The sequence below is a fragment of the Microcaecilia unicolor genome, chromosome 10, assembly GCF_901765095.1.
Source record: "Microcaecilia unicolor chromosome 10, aMicUni1.1, whole genome shotgun sequence".
Lineage (NCBI taxonomy): Eukaryota > Metazoa > Chordata > Amphibia > Gymnophiona > Siphonopidae > Microcaecilia > Microcaecilia unicolor.
In genome coordinates, this window is record NC_044040.1 from 93,660,729 (window position 1) to 93,684,019 (window position 23,291).

The following is a 23,291-nucleotide window of genomic DNA, read 5'->3' on the forward strand; positions in this document are numbered from 1 at the left end:
TTGCAGTGGAGAGATTGTGTGTCCGCACCTCTGACCCCCCGGGGTTATGAGAATTGGAACTATTAATTGTGGACTTGAACTGAATAATTTCTTGGGAGGGGGGGTTTCATGATAGCATTGTGCTTATTTCAATCAGTTTTTCTGTACAAGTTTAGCTTCATTTGTCTTTATTTGAAATTTCATAAATAAAAAATTTTCTAAAAATTGAATAATCTTATCAATGGGTGGGGCGGGGCTAGGATGGGGCCCCACAAAATTGGTCTGCATTGGGCCCTGCACTTGCTAAGACCAGCCCTGATCTTGGCAGTGAGTAAACAGCCATCAGCACAGGGCCTACCAGAGCATGAAACAGCTCAGCAAAGTGAGAAAAAAGAGTATATGCATGGAGATTAACTCATCCAGCCATACTTTCCATGTCCCTTTTATCTAGGAATAGTTGTAAAGTTTCTAGAGAGTCAAAGACTCGATTCAGGTGGTGTTGTTTAATGTGATAATCATCCTTGCAGAGTATCGTAAACCAAACTTCGCTCCTTGTACTTTAAGTTGTGCTCTCATAGACAAGAACTGCTTCCGTTTCTGTGCAGTGGTTTTCGACAGATCTGGGACAATATTTATTCTGCCTTCAAAAATCAGAGATGAAATCGATCTTGCTGTTGTCAAAATTAGTAGAGCTTGAGGATATCGAAGTAGTTTTGCAACTATAGGTCACGATGTCTTTGCATTGGACTTAATCTTCCCCGGAGATCTGTGTGCACGCTCCAATTCAAGAACTGTTTCAGGTGGTAAATGCAGGATTTCCAGGAGCCATGTGCTTAAAAACAATGGTAAGTCAGATTCTTCTGAGTGTTCTGGTAAGCCCAGAATTTGGATATTGTTTCTCCTGCTTTTGTTTGCAAGATCTTCTGTAGCATGATATAAGTTTAATTGTGAGAGTTATTAATTTTGCTGGATCAGATCTAAATCATATAAAATATACAGCTTCAAAGACACTACCCCCCCCCCCCCCCCCCTTTTCCTCTGGAAAACTACTAGCTGGGTGGTTACCTAAGCCCATCAACACCTATCCAAAGAATCAATCACAGAACAAAAGACAGTGAAACTCCACCTATTACTCAGACTCAGAAGCCCATCTATCAGACAAAAGAAGCTCAATCACCCTCAGACAATGGACCAGCAGATGTTCCTTTCAAAGACAGCTATCTCAGAGACTGCAGTAACAAAAGACTACACCTCCACCTATTTTCAGACAAAGACTAAGCCCATCTAAGCTCAATCACTCTCAGACAGTGGACTAGCAGATGTCCAGGCAGGAAGTCTTGTGATGTCATTGAGCATGTGACCTGTTGCCATGCTCCATCTCAAAGCCAGATGCCCAGGATTCAGCTATCCAGGAGCTTTCCAATTGGACCAAGGGTAACCACCTGACGTGAGTCTAATGCCCAGTTCAGACACTTTAAAAGCAGGGGCTCTTTCTTTAGAAAGAGAGTTCTTCCTGGCTGTTCCTGAGTTCCTGATGCTCCTGTCCTAGTAGCCGCTGCCCTGAATTGATTAAATCTAAAAGCAAGCTAGAATCCTGACTTCTCAAGCTGGACATCACATCCACCTTAAAAGAAACTACTTCAAGCTCCATCAGACAGCAAATCTACAAAAAGAAACCCCAGCAAGATTCTCCTGCATCACTCTCCATAGCAGCCTCCATCAATGTGAGTTATCCAGCTTAATTTACAATCAAACCTGTTATTTTGTAGCATTCTTCCATTGGTAAAAGATCCTTTCTAAAACTACCTCTCTATTGTAAACGTATTACCTTGCCTGTACTAGAAATAAACATTTTCTTTTAAAGTTAACTATCTGGCCTTTATATTGGGAAAAGCATATGTTCTCACATGCAAACTCCAAATGCTCTGAGCACATGTTGCCTTTCAAAGTTACACTGATAGCACATGTTCGCTTTTTAAACTTAGTGCCATGCTTTGAGCACATGTTCTAAAACGTACAGGGCAGGTTAATGTAATTAATTCGAATTTAGTATATAAAATTCCCCTCTATTCTTACATGATAATTATTCTTAACAATTTACCTTTAATTGGAATAGAATAAATATGTATAAGACTAGAGAATCGAATTACAATTGGAATATAAGAACATTTCATTTTGTAATTCTTTGCGACCACATGCTCTGAGTAATTCCCTCTGTTAATACATATTCTATTATTAACTAGAGAAATATTATAAAATTATTCATTTCACTTCTATCTATTTTTCCAAGTAGAGAAGTTTGTCCGTTGTTAAGTGCACATGTTGTTGTAAATCTGTGGCAGTTTGTTCTGAGTGTTTTTCTACTGCCTCTAATCTCGTTTGAAATTCGGAGACTGACACTTTAAGGCCCAGATGCATTAAAGACATTGGTAATTCCCGTTCCCTACCGATTCCATAGCGAATCGGTAGGGAACGGGAATGCATCAACGATAGGGAATGCAAATGAGCTACTCGTTGTAGCTCACTTGCATTCTCTAGTCCTTCGGTACCTGAGTCGGAGAATCGGGACGTCCCTTTAGATTAGGCTCCTCTTCCTGGTCTCTTCAGCCAATCAAAGCGGGCTTAGCTGGCTGTTGTCAGCGAAACGCGCTCTGATTGGCTGAAGAGACCAGGAAGAGGAGCCTAATCTAAAGGGACATCCCGATTCTCCAGCAACCAGGAAAACATAAAAGTTTTGCTGTGGAGGGGCAGTGAAGACAAAACAGAAGGGGGAAAAACACTAGCGCCGGCAGAGCTAAAAAAAAAATGCGAAAAAAAAGACGTCTCTCAGAAGCGCAGGGAGAGTACGTCCTTAAAGGACGCCCCTCACATGCGCTCCCTGCTTTTTTTTTTTTTTTCTTTTTTACCTTTTTTGGGGGCCCTTTTCCTTTCCGATTCCCTCACAGGAGCCCTAACAAGAGGTCAGACATCTCGTTAGGGTTCCTACGGTAAGGGAATCGGAAAAACGGTAGTGCATCTCATTATAATGGGCTGCAATGGTAGTGCAGCTCATTATAATAGCTTTTCAATCATTTGCATTCCGTTTTCGTTGCCTGCTACCGTGGCAGGGAAAATGCCCTTAGTGCATGCCCGGGGTGAACTACTTGCGTTTTAAACTGGCTGGAACCAGTTTAAAACGCAAGTTGTGGGCTCGTTAGGTTTTGTGCATCTGGGCCTCAGTGCCAAGAGATCATTTTTCAAGCTGCAAGTTTCAAAGTGTTTTGCAGTGAGATCCCTTAACGCCTTTAATTCTTCTAAAACAGCTTCAGAAGGTTGCACGTTAGACCTGTTCGGTGCCATCTTTTCAGGAGACTGTATATCACATTTCTTCCTTTTTTCTCCCCAGGGAGAAGACATGCTAGTTTCCTGTTTGTGAGACTTGCTTGCAGACATGTTTAGCAGTAAGTCTTTGAGCAGTAGTGTGAAAAATTGTGCCAAAGACACAAGTAAATATTTGATTTTAACGAAGCCTAGGAGGGAGTTCTGAGTCTACACGTCCATCTAGTCCAAGGTCCTCTAACGCCCCTCATAACAAAGATTTCATTGTGCGCTCATGTAATAAGCTATTTAATGCTACTCTTGTGGCTGTCATTGTTTCATATGTCTCAGGGGAAGGGCGTCGGACATATTTCCGTTTGAGTGGGCACAGCGCATTTTCTATATTTATTATACCCTTTGCTATGCATTTATTCCGCCCTGCTACGAGCGCAATGATATCTCCCAGGAGGACTGCCTTAGCTGTGGACCAGAACAGAATAGGGTCATCAGTGTGCTGCTGATTAAAGTCTGTAAAATCTTGCCATTTATTCTGCAAGTATTGCACAAACTCGTGGGAAGAATATAAATAAGTCGGAAACCTCCAGCTAGGCATTTGTTGAAATTGTGGGGCGGCCTCTAAGTCTATCCACACTAACGCATGATCTGATATCTCCTCTGGTCCTATAACCGCAGACACCACTTCTATGAATATCTCTCTAGAGTCAAAGATGTAATATAAACGCGATAAAGTGCAATGTGCTCTAGATGTATGGGTGTAGTCCCTTTCCTCCGGGTGTAGCAAGCTCCAAGGATCCACCATCCCCAGCGCCGCGCAAAATGTTCAAGCACGGTCGGGGATGGCAAATGTCTGGATTTTGATGGATCTGAACGATCCAGTTGGGGTTCTAATACCAGATTCATGTCTCCTGCCACAATCAGAGGCAATTGTGAGTGTTGCTGACAAGTGGTAAGTAATTGTGGGTAAAATGTATCAGACGGAACCGCAGAAGCATATACTGGCACTAACATGACCTCTCGGCCCTGCAAGTTGAGTTGTAATCCCACATACCTACCCCCTCCTCCCTCAAACAGCAACTTAGCTTGACATGCCAAAGACTTGCATAATAAAATGGCTACTCCCCCTCTTTGCTCGGTTGCAGGGGAACAAAACACTTCTTCAACCCACCTACTTTTCAACTTTAAGTGTTCCTCTGCTGAAAGCCTAGTCTCTTGTAGACATACTATGGTCGTGCGCACTAGAGTTTTATCCAGTATACACAACTATTTTGCTCTGTAAATTGACAACAAATGTTTCAAAAGGCCCCGGGGCACCCAGGCTCGCTCCAGAGCTGCTCCATTTGCCTCCCAATGCACACATAGTGGCTCCAACCTCTCTCTCACAGAACCAGAAGCATACCTTCCCAGTTACCCAATATCTCCCTTTGCTACAGGGTACTGTTGATATATCCCGCCTTCTCCCTCTCCCCTTTTTAATTCCATGCATACAGTAAACCAAAAACCTCCCTCCATTATCCCTTCTCCCCCCTATACTCCCAAACATTTCCCTATTAATATCCATCTTATCTCAGATAGATATGAGGATCCACTTAATGGACGAGGTCATCAACATTATACTTATCCACTATCTCCAATCAGTCTTACATCAACATATAATCTCACTGTTTCAAGAATGTCCAGTTTGAGCGTGTTCCATCTCTGTGATGCATTCTTTTGCCGCCTCCAGAGTAGTATAGGAGCGCCATTGTCCTTGTACTTGGACCTTAAGAAGCGCTGGATATAGCAGCATAAAGTGTATATTTTTCTCATGGACATGGCTGCAGAGCGGTGAAAACTGTTTTCTACGTTCCCTCAAGCTGGCTGAGTAGTCCTGAAAAATACGCACAGGGTGACCATCATATTGAACCTTGCCCCCTTTTAAGTGATATCCATGCAATATCTCCGTTTTATGAGTGTAGTTGTGTACTTTAATTATCACTACACATGGCAGTTGCCGGCCTTTTTGTTGTTTTCCCACGCGATCAGTACGTTCCAAACACAGCGTCCCTGTCTGATCCGACACTGCAAACTCCGTTGCTAGCCAGCGCTCAAGCATTGAGGCCAGCATTTTATCACTCACTGACTCCGGTAAGCCTATGATCCATAAATTGGACCGGTGAGATCGATTTTCCAGTTCATCTACTTTTTCAGACAAGTTCTGTACCTTATCCTGCAGTGCTTTCATCATCTCCGCCCTTACAGGAGATGTGTCTTCAACAGCTAAATTTCTCTGCTCTAGTTCTCTTGTTCGTTTACTGGCGTCCGCCAAAATGCTTTCAAGGTTTTTAAACTGTTCCGAAAGGCACTTTAGTTTGGGCTCCATTGCTTTCTCCACTGCTGCCGTCAGTTGTAATAATTGCTCCGTCGAAAAGACTGGACCATTTTGTAAATTCTGGTCCTCCATTTTGGCCAGCTCTGCTCATGGCTTCTCTCTTTCACACTTAGTTCCTTTATTAGCCATGCCACCTGTCGTTGACGTTAAGTATTTGTCCATCCAATGATCCCCACCAACAGCCAGGCTTGTTTTTTTGCTATGAGTTTGTAGCAGTATTAGAGTTTATGGTTGCAGGAACTTCGGAGAGCTGGAATCCATGTCCTGCTCCCTCAACATGTCACGTGACCTCCTTGGAAAGGTTATAAATGTTTTAATCAGAGTAGTGAGCAGGATGCTGTAATATACTGGGAAGCGGCTAAGGCTGTACTGCGCGGAGAAACTATTAGCTTTGCGAGTTACCTATAAAAAGCAAAAGATAAAGAAATTTTTCGATTGGAGCACTGATTGACACTCATGCAATGTCAATATAGCAAGGATCCAGCCCCAGAGGTATGGCAAGAACCACTGTTGTTGCAAACAGCGCTAAACACGTTGCTTCATGAGAGGTCAGTGAAATCACAAGCATATTACAAGTACCAATTATATCAACATGGGAACAAGTGTGGGAAGCTTTTAGCCAAGCTGATAGCCAAGAAACAACCATCTAGGTCTATACTTACCATTAAAAAAATTTGGATAGGTCAGTACAATCTAACAAAGAAATTTGTGAGGTATTTAGGGCTTTTTACCAGGCCTTATATGCTCCAACATTCACTAATGTATTGCCAAGACAGCTTTATCTGGATGGCATTGACTTGCCTCATTTGTCTCCAGCTGATCAGGAGTTTGTGAACTCTCCTATCCAGCCAGATGAGGTTCAATGGGCGATTAATGCTAGTATTTTGGGAAAGGCCTCTGGTCCGGATGGCTTAAGGGCTGAATTTTATAAGATATTAAATGATGCTATAGTAGTTCCTTTGTCTGCCCTGTTTAACTCATGGGTAGCGGCAGGCAAGATATCTGATTATTGAAATTTGGCACAAATCATAGTACTGCCTAAACCGGGTTGAGATCCCACCTTACCAGAATCATATAGACCTATTTCGCTCATCAATCATGAAGTGAAAATGTTCGCAAACGTTTTGGCAAACCGTTTAGGCCGTGTCTTGCCTTCACTTATACATGAGTCACAGGTAGGATTTGTACAGGGCCGCTCAGTGAGTAAAAATATTAGAAGAATTTTGGCATCCTTGGAGGTTGTTTCAGTGAAAGAGTTGCCGGCACAGCTGATTAGTTTTGACACCTAAAAGGCATTCGATCGTGTGTCTTGGGATTTTTTATTTGATACTTTGCCGCATATGACTTTGGAGGCTGGTTTGTGGCAGTGATTAGGGCATTATATACCAACTCAAGAGCGAGGGTTATGGTCAATGATCATTTGTCTGATGATTTTGCAATTGCATGGGGTACCCATCAGGGTTGCCCTTTATCGCCTCTCTTGTTTGTCTTAATTTTGGATCCGCTTACACGAGATATCTACTCAAATCCGGATATACAAGGGATAACATTCGGGACAGTGGAATTCAAAGTGGCTGCTTTTGCAGATGATCTTTTGGTAACCTTAACAAAGCCCCAATCCTCTCTCACTGCCTTATTAGAGAACTTTACAGAATATGAAGACTTTGCAGGCTTGCATTTAAATCTTGACAAATCTGAAGCCTTGGCATCTACCGTTGAAATTGAGCAACATTGGATAGGGACATTTCTTCTGAAATGGGCGCACGACTCTTTTGTATATTTGGGGATTCTTCTTACGCCTCGAGTGTCAGCTCTTTATGACCTTAACGTAAACAAGATGCTGCATAATGTGGAACTGCAATTAAATAGGTGACAATCTTTATTCTTGCCTCTTGCCGGATGAATAAGCCTAGTGCGCATGGTCATATTGCCTCGCTGGCTGTACCTATTACAAACTTTGCCAATACTTCTGCTAAACAAAGATATACGACATTTAAACCAATTGGTAAGCAGATTCTGCTGGGCTAAGAAGAAGCCTAAAGTGTGCTATCAGTTCTTATTAGGCAATTGGGCACGGGGGGGGATGGGTTTACTTGGCTTGTCTGTTACGCACTCTCTGGGACTTTTCTCAGAGCTGGTTTACTCCCTTGCAGTTTGAGCGTGAGTTCTTTGCACCGTATAACCTGATCTCTTTGTTGCACATGGAGCTCTCGTTGATACCTACTGGGTTGCAATCCTCGGTACTTTTGAAGCCCCTGAGGGAGGCTTGGCATTTCTTGGTGAAGAGTCTTGGAGGGGACCCACACATTACCGAGTTGCTCCCTCTGCGCAGTGACCCTTCCTTCCACCTGGTTTTGATAACAAAACCTTTTCAATCTGAGACCGACTGAGGATCACCTGTCTAGAAAATGTTTTGGATTATGAGGGGAGGCTTAAGTCTTTAGCTGTGCTGAAGGGTCAGGAGGGAATAAAATGGGGAGACGAATTTGCATATTGTCAACTTAAGCATTATGTGCAATCACTTTGTAAAGAATCGCTGCAGGGGGGAATGGGCGCGCGGGTACGTGATTTCTTTGATACTATCTCAGAACATGCTACATCCATTTCAGGCATACATAGAGCACTGTGGGCTTTGGGGGGGGGGCCTAGAGATTTGGAAGTGATTCGTCATCGCTGGGAACAAGATACGGGTTTGACCTTGGCATCTTGGGATGTGCTTTCCTCAATAAAAGGTATACCGAGGCTTACGAGTAATGCTAGTTATAGAGAGTGTTATTTTCGGGTTTTTCATAGAGCCTATTTCACTCAGGTACAGATGGTTCGAGCAGGGGGATTGTCATCCGCACTGTTTCCCAAATGTAAACTATCACATAATACATATTATCACGCCTTTTGCGGTTGCAACAAAATTCAACGTTTTTGGAAGCAAATCATCAGGTACCTCTCATGTATAATTCGACGCCCACTGGTGTGCACCCCATCTATATTGTTGTTGGATAGCCCTGGTCCAAAAGTGGGATGGGTAGTGATGACCATGATGATGCCTCGGAAGGCCTTTTTACTAGCGCGGAAATGTATCTTGCAATCCTAGATATCAGAGGGGCTGCCAGCATACTGGCACTGGCACAATCAACTTCATCAATTGATGGTTTGGGAGGCGAGGGGCTCATACAGATGAAAGGCGCGTGTTATGTAGCTCTGGTACCCATACTTATCATCCTTGTCCTCTAGGGGAAGGAGCTTGGTGCTAAATGAGCTATGATAGGAGGAACCTACTTTTTATGCTGGGAGGGGAATAGGGAGGGAGGGAGGGTAACATTCAATGGTGTTTCATTCAACTATTGGTCTTGTGGGGTTATAAGAACTCAGGCCTCACAAGGAATGATTGAGCGATTGGGAATGTAGGGATACAACAGGAGTTATTTGGGGGGTGGGGGGAGGGGAATTGCTGTTAGATCTTATACCTGATTTAAGTTGCATATAGGACATGGGGAGCTGATTGAAAAAGTGGGGTTGGCAATTTGTTCTCTCTCTTAGTAGGGCAGGTGTGTCTCTATTTCACAGTATGCCACACTTGCAAGGTTGTAACACAAGAAGGGGGTTAGATTGGGGGGTGGGATGGGTGAGACACAAAATACTTAGTTGTGTATTGGTAAAACTTGATTGATGTATAACTCTCACTTCTTATTCTGCTCTTTCATGGAGAGTATAATAGGGAATGTGGGGGGAGGACTGTAATATGACATAGTATGGTTGTCATCTGTTGGATGTTTTGAGGGTTTGCCAAATTATTTCAACCAATTCGATATGTGAATAATCTTAGAGGGGGGTTAATAGCTTAAGTTGGGGAGGGGAGAAAATGTTAAAACTTTGATGATGGAATACTACCTTGCCTTTGTTCAGTATGTACTAATAACCAGCTTATCGTTGGAAATTGCTGGCAATGATAATATGTTAAATCATCAATAAAAAATGTTGAAACTAAAAGATTATTGTCACCCACTATCACATGTAGGAGTCCTTTTCTATCATTGGTTCCTACTAGGAGACAAAAACTGAACCAGTGTAAAAAAACTCCAAGCATTTTGGAGAAAAACTACTGGTTCTAAAAAATCCCCACTAGACTCATATATAAAATAAGAAACCGAATAAATAAGTCTCTGTGTGAAAAAGATCAAAACATATCTCTATATGAAAAAGATCAAACAACTTCATGAATTAATATGAAAAATGCTGAAAAAGGCATGCCAGCTTCTACCAAAAACCACTAGTGGAAACGTACACTTATCTGACAACCAGTAGCACTGCTCTCAATCTTTTCCAGCTCACTGTCCATTGTCTTCTATTTCTCGTTTGCCTTCACTATGCTGGATACTGGATACTGTCCCACAGCTAAATTCCACAAGGTATGATAAATTCCTCCTCCGGCTCCTGTCTTCTGCTGTAACTTTCTGTTTTGCGAAACAGTTGCAACAGAAGGCGGGAGTCAGCACAGGAAGGAAGGGAAGGCCCTGGAGCAAGCCTATGGGAAATCTCCTTGCGTCGCAATGGGGAGCAAGGTAAGGGAGGGAAGAACAAAGGAAGAAAGGAGGGAGTAGAGGCCGAACTATTGATAATCGCGGTATTTATTTTTTACAGCGGGAGCAAGGCTTTTTACTGCTCCCATGCTCCCATACCCGTAGTAAACAAAACATCTTACAGCGGATTATGGTGGGTCCCAGTCCCAAAGTTATTCTCTAGTCTGTTCTGTATATGTGTGGTGTATCACACTCTCTCTTATCAAGTAATGAAATTCCTTTCCTAATTATTTTGTTTAGTTTGTTCACCACCTTGCTATGCTATGAAAGGGCAATATATCAAATAAAATAAACCATAAATCATTGCGTACAGTATTTAACGCATGCTAACTTTCATTTGTGCAGTTAGTGTGCTTTCACATAGCACCTCCTTAGTAGGAAGTTCTAAGAACAGCCGCACTAATTGTGACCAAATTCTATGTGCACATTGTCTTTCCACTTAATGCATGTAGATTTCTGTTGTAGGAGTACACTAAGTGCAAAAACTTGCAATTTAGGAAAATCTCCCCTCCCCCCCAAAAAAAAGTATGTATAGCAAGTAGTACATGTAGATGTGTTCTTTTACTAAACTGTGGTAAAAAATGGCCTGCGGTAGTGTGGGCGTGTATTTTGGGCGTACACTGGATCATTTTTTACTGTGGCTGGGTAAAAGGGCTTTCTCCGAGGACAAGCAGGCTGAGTTGTTCTGACAACTGGGTCGACGTCCGTGTCAGCCCGAGTACCGTCATTTGCAATAGCAAAAAGAAAAACTTTGCCAGGGCATTTTGGCGAGCGTGTAGCACACATCGACTACCTGCCCGCCGTTCAAGCGCGTACCTCAGTTTCTTTTATTCCACAACAAAGAGCAGCAGAGTAATTCTGTGACTCCTGTATTCGTGCCCGGGAAAGAGCCTTTTGTTTTTTTACTTTTAGTCGTTTCTTTTCTGCTTTTTCTTCATTTAAGAAAAAGAAAAAAAACCTTCCTTTATTTTCCTCAGTTGATTTTTTTCCCCTTTTTAAGTTTCCTTTCTTTTTGACAGCGGCCATTTTTAGGCTGCGCGGTCGGGTTTCTACCCTTTTGTGCCCTTTTTACTTTGGCACAATTGAGTCGTTTGATTTCACTGGTGCGGTTTTCCCTTCCATGTCATTGAAGACACCCAGCGGCTTCAAACGTTGTACTTGGTGCAACCGGACCATCTCAGGTACAGTGTATCCAGTGCCTTGGGCCCGACCATAGCCCAGCTCGTTGTGCCCTTTGTCTTCATATGAAGAAAAGGACTCAACTTGCTGGAGAAACCCAGAGAGAGAAACTTTTTGGGGCTCGGTTCGGTTCTTTGACGTCGGCATCGGCATCAGAACCGAGGTCAGCGTCGTCCACATCAACATCAAGGGTTCGTAAGACCATGGTGGTGAAGCCACCGAAATCGCCCAGGCTAGGGGCCTTGCCCTCGCGTCAAACGTCATGACGTCGAGGGCGGATCAATGGCGTTCGGTGCGTCCAAGAGGCAGATGCGGAATGCGGAGCAATGCTGTCAGAAAGACGAAGGGGTCCGTAGGTAGGTAGGTAGGGAGGGAGAAGGGGGCGACGAAGGGGTCAGTAGGGAGGGAGAAGGGGGGTTGGGGAGGAAAACCTTGCTAGCGCCTGTTTCATTTGCTCCTGAAACGGGCCTGTTTTCCTAGTAAGTACATAAGTAATGCCATACTGGGAAAAGACCAAAGGTCCATTGAGCCCAGCATCCTGTCCCTGACAGCAGCCAATCCAGGTCAAGGGCACCTGGCAGGCTACCCAAACGTACAAACATTTTATACAAGTTATTCCCAAAATTGTGGATTTTTCCCAAGTCCATTTAGTAGCAGTCTATGGACTTGTCCTTTAGGAAAACGTCCAACCCCTTTTTAAACTCTGCCAAGCTAACCACCTTCACTACGTTCTCCGGCAATGAATTCCAGAGTTTAATTACGTGTTGGGTGAAGAAAGATTTTCTCCTATTTGTTTTAAATTTACTACACTGTAGTTTCATCGCATGCCCCCTAGTCCTAGTATTTTTGGAAAGCGTGAACAGACGCTTCACATCCACCTGTTCCACTCCACTCATTATTTTATATACCTCTATCTTGTCTCCCCTCAGCCGTCTCTTCTCCAAGCTGAAAAGCCGTAGCCTCCTTAGTCTTTCTTCATAGGGAAGTCGTCCCATCCCCGCTATCATTTTTGTCACCCTTCGCTGCACCTTTTCCAGTTCTACTATATCTTTCTTGAGATGTGGCGACCAGAATTGAACACAATATTCAAGGTGCGGTCGCACCATGGAGCGATACAACGGCATTATAACATCCTCACATCTGTTCTCCATACCTTTCCTAATAATACCCAACATTCTATTTGCTTTCCTAGCTGCAGCAGCACACTAAGCAGAAGGTTTCAGTGTATTATCAATGACGACACCCAGATCCCTTTCTTGGTCCGTAACTCCTAATATGGAACCTTGAATGACGTAGCTATAATTCGGGTTCTTTTTTCCTACATGCATCACCTTGCACTTGTTCACATTAAACGTCATCTGCCATTTAGCCGCCCAGTCTCCCAGTCTCGTAAGGTCCTTCTGTAATTTTTCACAATCTTCTCGCGAGTTAATGACTTTGAATAACTTTGTGTCATCAGCAAATTGAATTACCTCGCTGGTTACTCCCATCTCTAAATCATTTATAAATACATTAAAAAGCAGCGGTCCTAGCACTGACCCCTGAGGAACCATATCTGCTCTGACCCAGGGGACAGAGTTAGACACCTCAAAATCCTGACTGCATCCTTCCAACAAAAGGCTACAACCCCCAAATAATCTCCAAGAATATTGCCTCCTCCCTCAAACACCCAGGGAAAATCTGCTACATTATAAGGAAAAGAGAGCCACAGACAGAATCCCACTTGTAGTGACATACAACCCAGAGCTGGAAAAACTGAGGAAAATTATAAGAGATCTGCAGCCACTACTCCAGGAGGATGAATTACTGAAAGAGATATTCTCATCCCCACCAGTGCTGGCGTTCAGCTTAAAACTTAAAACACAAGCAAGTGAGAAGTAAGCTCCCTACAGAGACGCAAAAAGAAGAAAGTGGCACACACCCTTGCAATATATCCAGCTGCAAACTATGCCAAAACATTTCATAGGACCCCACAGTCATTCACAAAGGAAAAATATTCAGTATAAAGGAATCTTTTATATGCTCATCTTCCAATGTGGTATATATCATTCAGTGTAAGAAATGTGACAAAGGGTGCTATATTGGAGAAACAAGCTAGATGGTAAAGAAGAGATTTAATTTACATAGACACCATATGAAAAATGTCAATACCAACCAGGATACCACCTCTGTGGGACTGCACTTTACAAAACCAGAACACTGTACCAATGATTTTATGGTAGGAATACTGAAAGGGAATTTTAAAACAATACAGGAACGTAAGACCTTTGAAGTCAGAATGATTAAATATTTAGACACCCACCAAACAGGACAACAAAAGATCTGGGTTTTCTAGCCCACTATAAACCATAGAAATTCTAATGCCTTGTCACCTTCTTATCACCATGCATATCTCCCTGTCCCCTATCTCTCACCTAACCCACCCCACCCTCCCCCTGTTAGACTGTCACTGAAATGCTCTGATGTTTCATTTATATATACTATCATCTATCGACATTTGCTTATTTCTGATCTGACGAAGAAGGGCTACCTTTGAATGCTAATCAAAAAATGTATTAAGTTAGTTCAATAAAAAGGTATCATCTTATTTTCTTTTCTATATTTTATTTTATTCTATTTCTAAGGATGATGGAAGATCCCATCCAGCCAGCTTGTCCTTTATTTGAGGCACCAATCCCTGCCAGAAAACTGCTACTAGGCTGTCATTGTTCCAATTCAGTTCAGCAACAAGCGTGTGGAACTAACTAGCATAACTTCCAATGGTTTGGGTCCCTTGTCTGAGTTTAGGGAGCTCAGAAGTAGCGGAAGAGGCTTTTACGGGCTCTTGAAAGACATTCCAGAATTGCTTGAGGAAACCATCCAAGGTGTTCAACACGGGGTTGTTTCACTCCCAGAGTTCAAGAATTATCATACATTCATTTACAAAACCCCTACAGGTTTTAGGACTCTCATCGTAGCAAGGGTGGGGGGCACAAGCTAGATGCGGTGGATGGCACTACTGGAGCTGCACTAGTGGCTGGTGGAGGAGGTGCAGGAGCCTGTACTGTCACTGCCATTTGGAGGTAGTCCATGTGGACAGGTAGATTTTGTACTTAGCCAGTCAGTTGCTGTAGCTGGATGCAAGGTAGCCTGCATGCCAAAGAATGAGGAGACCACTGAACCCCTCCCCGACCCCTGCCAAGGGCTACAGGTGAGTCAGGGTGCATGACAAGGAGCTGGCATTAATTTTGGTAGGAGGTTGTGTAGGAGTGGCCACCGGATCCGGCCTGCAACACCACTGGATCAGGACTGTCAGGACGGCCTCAAGCCCATATTTACCCAAGGACTTTGCCTTCTTTATACCACATTCCAGACCTGAACTTTTACAGAACTTTTACATTCTCATGTACTGTGCCTTAACTACAAACTGTCAGCTCCTGCTTGCAAGATACCAAAGTTGCTGGAATAACTGTTTGAGACAGGATGCAGGTGCAGTAGATAACAGCTTGCAACATTTAGTAGCCAAGGCTTGCACACAAGACCAGCTTGCACGTAGACGCTACATGAATAGAAGATAGTCTGGGAGTGTCGCCACCCCCACCCTGCATCTCTGAGCCTTAAGCTCCATTGAGCCTTATCAACTCTGTGAAAGAAGCATTGTGTGATTATGTGTGTGTGTGCTAAAACAGGGCGATAAGTTTCGTTTTCTTTGCTAGTATCATTTCAGTATTATGACGTGTGTATGTACTGTAAGAACTACAAAAGCTACAAATGTTTACTGCGCATGTCAACTGTGATGTATAAGGGGAGGTATAAATGTGAGTGTCAGCTGATTTCTGACACACAGTATCCTGAGACTGAACTCAGTGCTGTACATTGCTAGCAATAAAAGCTGTCTTGCCTTTGGAACCTGTTGCCTCTTGTCTCCTGATTTACTAGCTGAGAATCCTGTTACAGTTTCTTTCCTGCTCAGTGAAATTACGCTCCCACCTGGCAGCCATCTTGCATGTGAATGAAGCTGTTACCGCTAGTGGCTACTGTATTGTGTGGAACCGGAAACATGTGAATGTGACCGTGTTAAGTGCCAACTAGCATGGCAATTGCACGGTGACTGTACACATTTATTAGTGACCCCACCTATTTGATGAACCTGCAGCCATTTTAATTTACACGTGTCCTACCCCCAAATCACATGGGGATTTGTACTTGTATGGTAACATTAATTGGCGATCATACACTTGTATCTCCTACACGTATGTGGTTTTTTTTTTCTTTTTGGAGATGTGTTTTGGGAGGAGGAGATATGTTGATTTTAGATGAAATTTACATAGATCTTCTATTCTATCATTCTGCTCTCTCTTCGCATATACTCCACATTTACTTTATGTCTTGGACATACTATCTATAACAACAACACAACTCGTTGATATAGGTTTGATAGAACTTGGTTTTGGATATTATTTCCTGATTTATATTGGTTTGGACATACTATCTAAAATGTGCCTGATAATTTATCCACTTAACAGTCAAATGCTATCTATATTTACAGATAAATTATCAGGGGTAGGTTTTCAAAGGCACTTATCTGGTTAGCAGGCACTGCTAACCGGATAAGTGCTGGTTAGCAGGCACTGCTAACCGGATAAGTGCCGGTTAGAGAGATATTTAGCAACACTAATCACTAATTTTCCTCTGACCGTCTCAGTACTATCCAGATAGTAGCAGGATGGTTTGTGGACTGAGCTTGGGCAGAGCTGGAGGTTATCTAAATAGCAGCCATTTTTCTGTCCTAACTTTATCCAGTTAGCTATGCTGTTAGTGGTCCGAAAATGATCACTAACCAGCTAGCACTTCTGAGTTGGTGTTGAAATTGGATATTCAGCACTGGGTACCAGCACTTAATATCCAGTTTCATTTCAACTGCAGCAGCTGGCATTTTGTTTAAATGCAAACTGCTGCAGTTAAACAGAGGGCAGATAAATGCCAATGTTGCCTTTGTCCTGCCACAATCCTGCCTCTTTTTATATGCAAAAAAATAAAATAAAATTGAGCAGTTTTGCAAGTTAAAAGGCTTGATTCTATTAGTATAAGCACCAGTAATTGAAGGAGTTATGTATATGTCATTTACAGGAATACCCGTAACTTACTTTGATTATTGGGCTCTAGAACTATAGTTTTTTGTAGAAAGCCTGTCATTCCACATGAGATGACTTCTGAGAAGTATATGGCTGTGGTGCATACTGTAGCTGGGTCCCCCTTCCAGGACCCAGCTGGGCTTGACCCTGCTTAGCTTCCTTCTTCACCTGACTGGCCTCACTCCACACCACCTTGGCCTGTTCTGGGAACTCAGCGCCAGACCTCCTGAGAGCTTGCAGGACTTCCTCCTCTCTCTATTGTTTCCACAGAGGCTCAATCAAGGCAAAACGTTTATTAAAAAAACCTTTATTTTCTTGCTTCCATTCAGCATAGACACAAAAGTAAAACACCTTACTCCCAGGTTGTTAAGGTTTGCTGCCAAAGTCTCATTCAGGGTTTAAACAGCCCATATAACTTCACTTTAGCCCAAACTTCCTTCTTTTAGGGAACAGTACATTATCAGAAAGAAAACACAATAGCTTGGTAGGTTGCAGGCCCAGATCTTTTCAGTATGAAACAGTTTACACAGTCGTTCTTACAGCACAGCTACACAGCTTTGGTCCCACCTGGTTCAGACTGGGGCTTCAATTGTGCCCAGCCCTCTTTCTCTTCCAGGGGCTGCACCTGTTTCCTCTTTAGTAGAAATCTCCCCCAGCGCCTCAGTCTCTCTCCTCTGGTCTTCCACCAGTCTCTCCACGGCACAGCTAGCCACCCTCTTACAGCAGCTTTTCGGGTTTGAGCCAGAGCTCCAATCTCCATCTGTTCCTCCTCTAGTCCTTCAGTAACCTCCATTTTATCCTCCTCTTCAACTTCCCCCACCCCAAACCTCTCCAGCAGGCCCTCATCACCTTCCTCAGAGACCATTTCCCAATCTTCTATCTCCTCCCCTAACTCTTGCACAGCCAGGTGGGGAAGAGAGGGATTCTGGGACTGGTAGTTCCTCCTTTTCTTCTTTAACCCGGCCAACCTCTCTGCCTTCGGTAGCGCAGCTTTCTGAATGTGGGTGTTGTGCCCATGAAGTCTGCCCCATTGGGGTTCCCCGGCTGCCTGCACCCCCCCTTCTTCGTGCCTTCCCGGATCCCCTTTCACCTACCCTCTCACAATACACAATACAGATGAGCTGATGGGCTGGAATTGGAAACTCTGACCCTATCGTCATACTTATTTTCATTAGTCTCTAGGGTGAGGCATAGCTTAAATAGTTTAATAGTTCAAGCTGATGAAGCAAGGAAGAAGAGCTACAGAGTACTGGTGAATAGGAAGAGAGGCTTCAGAATAGCAGATCTGTTAGCAGAGTCGCTTTAACAATGTTATTGACAAGACAGAGAGTTGATATCAGGAACAACTTGTAATGCAAAACAAGTGAGCATAACAAAATGGAAATTTCAGAGCACATACTCATTCATAACAGGGAAAGGTCACGTCCTGTATCTTTATGCTATCCAAAGACGGGAAGTACACCTTGTCAATTGTGACTAGCAATAGCATTATACTGACACACACAGATTCTACACAGCACTGACAGGGGGGTGATCAGAAGCAAACGCCGGCGCTAGAGGCTGTTAATGCTGTAAATGGGGTGATAGAAAAAGATCGGTGTCCCTTTAAAGGGGCTTACCTGGAGCAAGGATCCAAGATGGCGATTAGCATGGACCTGTGTTAGCAGCTCCGACCCTGTTATAGTTGATTGCTACGTGGAAGCTTTCTCTAATCCGCAATGGTGAAGAGAAAAGGGAAACGCAGTGTGCCTACCTCCACAGGCCGGGTTAATCCCCCTTCTTTGCGGCAAAAAACTTTAGAAGAGTCGGGACTACTACCACCGGGACAGCAAGCTGGCGCTTTGAGCGATCCACGGCTGTCATCGGATCTAAGCGTAAAGGGAGTAACGTTGAGTTCCTCCTCGTCGACAATGCCTCCGAGGCCCAGGGGAGAGTTGATGGCTACGTCGGAGCAACAAGCTGTGAAACCCGGAAGAGGTGCCCCAGCGGTTGTATGTGGAGACCCCTTGGCCACGTCCTCGCCAGTGTGAACAACGAACCAGGCAGGTTTGGCGGTACAACCCACCCTGTCTGAGGCTAAGCTGACTGAGCCCTCCATGAAGCTAGGAGCGATAGTAAAACCGCAAGTTGTCACAATGGACTTGTTATGGGAAGCCATTCAAGGATTAAACACCACCCTACAACAGATTGCCGGTTCGATACCTGGAGAAGTAGCAGAATTATCTCAAGCTCAAAACTTACTGACTGGTAAGGTGGAGGAGCAGAAAACTAAAGTGGAAACCCTTGAAGATGAGGTAAACTCTGTTAAATCATCTGTAGTGGTAATTATCAAGGATAAAGACTTACAGAGACGGAAAATTGATTATTTGGAGAATCAGATAAGAAGAAACAATTTATGTGTTTTGAATTTTCCTAAGAGTCCTCTTATCCCAGCTAAAGATATTTTAAAAAAAATATTTCGTGGAAGTGTTGGTCCTTCCCTCTGAAAGTTTTCCTCCAATAACAAGATTACAATACATCTCTGGAGCTGAAATACAAAGATTACCTCAAACTACTCAATCTGATTTAAATTTAACGCAGTTTCTTGAAAGTTCTCTAGAAGTCATCTCAGAGATGACAACACTATTGGTTACTTTTGCTCTGGAACCGGACCGTAATAATATATTTGGACTCTACTTTCGCCACATTCAAACCCCATTCCTGGGATCAAAAATACAAATTTTTCCTGATCTCTCAAGAGATACACAGAAGAGAAGGAAAGAATTTATGCTTTTAAAAGTAAAAGTTCTCCAGTTAGGAGGGACTTTTCTACTTAAATTTCCATGTAAATGTTATATTTCCTTACAATCTACTAATTATATATTTTATTGACCCAGGGAAGCTTTTGGAATTTATTTCAACTAAAGAGGTTGTGTGAATATCCTTTTGAGACGCTTACTCGGCTGCGCTAGCTTTAATTCCTTCCATGCTTAGAATAATTGTATAATTACCTCTTATAATTTATTACAATATTTTGTAATTTTCCTTGTTCTTGGATCACTAATTGTGGACTAAATTTAATTTAGATAATTGCCTAAATATGATATAATTTACTGATTGTGACTTTTATTATTTTCCATATTTTTGATTTATGTTTATTGCATAAATGTAAAGTTGAAAAATTCATAAATAAAAAATTTAAAAAAATATAAAGGGGCTTACCTGCTCCGGGGTCTGGTTCTGTGCCCAGGGGGTTTTTCTTGTGACCCTCTGGTGGGTCCACCGATTTTCAGGCTGTTTTGGCCCATCCGGAGGGGGAGCTGGTGTTTTCTGTCCTGCCCCAGGCTTGCTCCGGTGGTTTTGGGTGCCATTTCGGGACCGGAGCAAGTCCTGGGGCTGAAGATGGAGGAGAGAGGCAGCGTCCAAAAACGCGGCTGGCACGAGTGGCACGCTGCCGCGAAGCCGGAGGAGCAGGGGAGAGAAGAAAGCAGGCTGCCTCCGGGCCTGTCTTGAGTGTATACACTGGATCCGGCGGATCCGGCGCATGCACGATAGGGTCTGGAGAGCTCCGATAGGCCAAAGAAAAGCCTGGGCCTCGATTTTTGGATTTTTCAGGCCAAAAATGAAGAGGAGTGCTGGAGAGTGTTCGGGACCCTCAGGAAATGAATGGACCCCAGGATGGACGTTAGGGAGTCAAGGTAAGAGGTCCCATGGCCTTATTTTGACTTAATTTAGTTTAATTTTTGAGTTATTTGGAGTGATTTTTGTTGGGCCTTCCCTGAATTTTTTAAAAATTTTATTTTTATGGTCGGGGGGTCTGGGGGGGGGGGGGGGTCTGTTTAGATGGACTGTACCATTTTAAAATTTAAAGTTAATTTTGAAGAAGTTTTTGGGAGTATTTTTGGTGCAGAGTGTCGTGCGCTGCTCTAATTGCGTTTTTTAAAAATCTGACAATGAGGTTTAGGAGCGCACTTGTCGCCTCACATATGTGGAAATTTTGGGAAAATTTTATTAATTCTTAATGGGGTTTTTAGATAAAAATAGTGTGAAATGGTGCCTATTAATGGTTTTTTAAAAATAAAACATGGATTGGATTCAGGAAAAAGTGACTGGGATGGTGGTACAATTTTTAGTAAAGTGTAAAGTAAATTACATTATATTTTGTATTGAAATCCATTTTCTCCATACACTTGAATGGGAAAATTGGATTTCAAGATGGAGATTGTGAAAAGTTTCCAAACTGTAAAAGTTGGTTAACATTCCACAAGCTAGCGTCTGATTGGTGTTGCTAGGTCAGATGGCCAAGCTGCAGTCCTGTTGCTAGGGGAGACAGAGCTGGTGACAAGGTTAGAGGAACTGAAGACACAGGAGAGGATAGGCCTGTATGAGAGGTGCTCTGCCTGTGTGTGTGTGTGTGTAAAATTGATATGTATATAGAGAGAACTTAAGTAAAGGGGTGTTTGGTGAAAGCAGATGAACTAAAGACATAGGAGGAGACAGACCAGTGAAAAGGGTGCTCTGCCTGTGTGCTAGAGAACCAGAGCTGAAGCAGAGCAGCTGGTGATTTAGAGAGAGTGGAATTTTGTGGAGCAGACCTGGTGCTTTACCTGTCTGTGTGTAACTAAGTGTGTTTAGGAGAGGCAGCCTGAATGAAACATAATTTGGTTGAATCAGAGTATCTGGTGATAGAGAGTGTAACCTGGTGGGACAGAAGCATTCTGAGTGTGTGCACATGTGTTGACCTGTCAAGGGGTTATACAAAAAAAAAAAAAGGGAAAAAAGCTTGCCTGATTTTAAAACTAGCTCCAAACTCTTTGTTGGTGACTAGTGATTGTGAGTGATAACTGTGATTGTGTAAAAGCAGGTGTGCTCTTGATTTATTTATCAGGGAGCAAGGCTGTAACCACAGTACACTGGTTTGTAGGGAAGATGTGCTAATTTGAGCTTAGAGGGAATTGTTTTCCTTAACTGGGCCGTTATTGATAAAGGCACTAGTGTGGGGAATTGTGTAATGTGAGATTGAGATTGAATTCTCTCTCTGTACTCTTTTGTGAAAGGTGTGACTGGTTATAAAGGGTGATCAACCTGTATAAACATACATGGAAGACTATTCCTCATTAGGCATGGAAAAGTAACAAGGCAGGTCCTGCAATAGGGAACATTAATTATCTATTGATTTAATCTAGATAGGTTGGCCACAGTTTTGAAAATAACAAAAATCCTTACAAAAATTCCCACAGGATAGGGAGACAGGGTTTCAATTTCTTTTAATTAACTAGAGTACAGGTACTGAGGCTGTTAAGAGGCAATGCAGGAGCAACAAGTGCACCAACTACCAAGAAAGACCAAAGATTTTTCCTGTCCAAGAAAGATCAACCAAAAAGCAGCTAAGTAAAAACATCACCATCTACAGCGTGTCAGAGACTCTACGCTTATAGTTAAATATTTACCTGGAGGTGTGGGCGTATGTTCAGATCTAGGTGGAGAAGGTTTGATTCCTGAAAGAAAGCAATTGACACAAAGAATCAATTTCTTGTTAAAATTTCATAGTTAAAGTCACTTCTGAGTAACAGAGAAAGTAATTATTTGTACTACTTATCTGATTTGTTGTGTTGAGAATATCAGTTAGAGGAAAATTCATTGATTGAAAGTTGATACATTTTCTGAAAGATAAAAAGAAACTTCTTGTGCAATAAATTATTTAAAGGTTAGTGTGAAATATTGTCATCATTAAAATTTTGTAACATCTAGGGAAATTCGCTTAATATCTTGAATTGCACACTGTATAATATAAAGAATACAGAATTTCCCCATCTTTCTTTGTACCTTCCCTAAGTGGTGAGTGTTTAACGTGGGACCCTTACACAGTGTATATATTATTGTACCACCCTCTTTAAAAACTTCACCCACAGGGGATCTACAATGCCATACTAGCACCAGCGTTTGCTACCGCCCCATAATCAGAGCCCTTGAGCGAGTGAAACAACGCGCTTGAGGGCTCTGAATGCAACTAGCATGCAAATGCATGCAAAACAGGTCTAAACATATTCATCCCCAATGATCAGCGCGCCAAAGATTGGGCCACTGGCTGCTGCAAACCATACATCAGCTCTGAGCTGGCGTCAGGGTTTGCAGATCATTGGGGAGGAATAGTGAGCCCTGTCCAGCATGCATTTGCATGCTGGCAGGCCCCCATTCTCCCCAACAAAGCAAACGGACCCCCCCAGCGACAGGGGGCTGGAGGTCCGACGATCCCCCCCCCCCCCGAATCAGGGAAGGCTGGATTTCCAGTCCCCCCTAACTCCACTCAACAAACAGTCCCTGGTGGCCTATTTGGCGACCAACCAACCCCCCCCCCCCCAGCGACATGGGGGCTGGAGGTCCGCTGGACCACTGGTCCCCCCTGATGACCCTCCCCCCCAGGATCAGGGAGGTCTAGAGATCCGATGGATCTCCAGCCCCCCTAACCCCCAGCAAAGGGTCCCTGGTGGCCCAGTGATCAATCCACCCACCCTCCCTCCCTCCCTACCCCCTGCCCAGTGTATCCTGGGATGCGCTGGGTGGGGCTACACCATATAAGGGAGTTTCTCCATTATATGGTGTGTAGCTCCGCCCAGTGCATCCCAGCATACACTGGGCAGGGCTGGGCACCGCCATTTTGTGGCCTCAAAGGAAGAGGAGGGAGGCAGGCTACTTCTGTCTTCCGACCCACAAGGTAGGGGAGTAGGTAGGGAGGGGGGGCGGATTGATCACTGAACCACTAGGGACCCTTTGCTG

At 43.4% G+C, this 23,291-nt stretch overlaps 1 protein-coding gene across 1 annotated transcript in view; it reads left to right on the top strand.

Annotated features, from left to right (window-relative positions):
* The window catches only part of DGKI (diacylglycerol kinase iota), a 1,705,262-nt gene that overhangs the window by 929,060 nt on the left and 752,911 nt on the right, over positions 1 to 23,291 (top strand).